The sequence below is a fragment of the Solanum dulcamara genome, chromosome 2 (assembly GCF_947179165.1).
Source record: "Solanum dulcamara chromosome 2, daSolDulc1.2, whole genome shotgun sequence".
Taxonomy (NCBI): domain Eukaryota; kingdom Viridiplantae; phylum Streptophyta; class Magnoliopsida; order Solanales; family Solanaceae; genus Solanum; species Solanum dulcamara.
The window spans coordinates 17,559,748-17,561,672 of record NC_077238.1 but is presented as its reverse complement, the minus strand read 5'-3'; the positions used below and the strand labels follow the sequence as shown (position 1 = coordinate 17,561,672).

Sequence of the window (1,925 nt, the reverse complement as noted above, 5' to 3'; positions counted from 1 at the left end):
AAAAATTAGGGCTTTAAACACCACCTATTGGCAATTTAGGAGAGACTTAAAACAAAGACAAAACAAAATGCCATGTATGGAATGAAGCCAACTCCGTTATTCAAGGACTAATATTTCATATGACCTTACTTCTACCTCCTAGTAAATTCAAATTGCTTCCAAATCCTGGATCTACCGATGCTAAAAATCAGAGAATTGATATGCATACAGAGAAATAATCTGGAAAAATTGGTTGTTGCTCATATTCTATGGGTGTAAAAAGGTCTGTCATGCCATGGCAATAGCATTCAGTACAAGGAAATTTTTATAATCATCGCAACTTCTTAAACAATACATCAAACAACATCAAAATAATACCCAATTTTAGATCTGCAAGAAATCGTCTGGGGAGGAAGGAATATATTTACAAAAGCAATAAAGGGAGCTTACGGCGATGTAGTGGGATTTATAGAAGAAGAACAAACCCTAATTTAACAAGAAGGCTGGCTCGATAGCATAAGGCTTCGGTAAGGCCCGGGGGCCAGGCGTGACGTTTATTTCGTTTGGGCCGCAGCTATATCTCATGGCTTGTTTAGTGTTTATTTTAGAAGAAAAAACAATTAAGGTGTTTAGTAAACTTTTAAAAAGAAAAATAAGTACATACTTTTAGGAGCAATAGAAACTTTGATTTTAGAAGCTAAAAAAATAGTTTTTCACCAAAAGAATTTTTTGAGAAAATACACTTAGAAATTCAAATTGCATGTCCAGCAAACTTCATCTTCTTAACAAGCTGATTTCATATCATAACTTCAAATCATGATTTCATATCGCATGTGTCTTATGGGCGACAATAATTGTCTGCTCGTATGGTTGGTGAAGTTTTGGGCCTCAACCTTGGACTCTTATGGATATAGCTTCTAGCCCAATAGAACTTTAAAAGAACCAAAATGCCTCGTACTGGATCTGCAATGGTGCACATGATCATATTGGGCTCACTTTGGTACAACTGTTAACATCATTTGGGCCCCCATGATAAGAACCCAATGTTCGTCGGTGAAAGTTACCTGTTGATAATGTGGGCATTTATGTCTAATGTCATATTTATTTTCCTTTCTATAGTAGTGCAGTATTGCCTTTAAGATTCATGTATAAATTAGGGAGGAAGAGAAAGAAACTTTTTGTTAACCTTTGAGGATTATCTAGAATAAGCCTAAGAAAGGGAATGTTTTTGGTGAATAATACAGAGGTACAGGGGTGTTCATGGTCGGGGTAAAAATCGATCCAAATCGAAAAATCAAATCAAACCGATTTTTATTTGGTTTGATTTGGTTTGGTTTTACATTTTTAAGACCTGACAATATTTTATTTGATTTTGATTTTGTTCAAAAAAAATCAAAGAAATAACCGAATCGAACCGACAAATTATATACATATTTTTTTTTAATTATATAATCATAATTATATTATATTTTATAAACAATTTTTATGCAAAAATGCAACACATTAATTTAAAATAGTAAGGTATGATGCGTCTTTTATTTGTACAACCATCTCATTAGCTTATATATTATTCAGTAAGTTTATGTTGTTTAGAACATTGGATAAGCTAACAATATAATCAGGAAGTTAAACATAATTAAAGTTTTGGTATAAGAATTATAAGATCTAAAATGACACGAAAATCCTTTTTTGAATGAATTATTATCTTTTTTTCTGTTTTGAATGAATTTTTTTTTTTATTTTTGTGTATGATTAACAATCGAATAACTGAACCAAATTAAATCGAAACCGATAAAAACCAAACCGATAGCTGTATATTTTATTTGGTTTGGTATGATTTTAATAATTTTAAAATCGATTAAATTGATTTAATTTTAATTTTGATCAGTAACCGATCCAAATCGATCCGTGAACCCTCCTAACAGAGGATTATCTAGAATAAGCCT

General features: G+C 31.5%; 1 non-coding gene across 1 annotated transcript; it reads right to left on the bottom strand.

The window, feature by feature from the left end:
* Positions 1 to 233: 233 nt before the first annotated feature.
* Positions 234 to 323, bottom strand: LOC129881201 (small nucleolar RNA snoR8a). The gene has a single exon (XR_008765533.1). It is a non-coding gene; the product is annotated as a small nucleolar RNA snoR8a (small nucleolar RNA).
* Between the last annotated feature and the right edge of the window lie 1,602 nt (positions 324 to 1,925).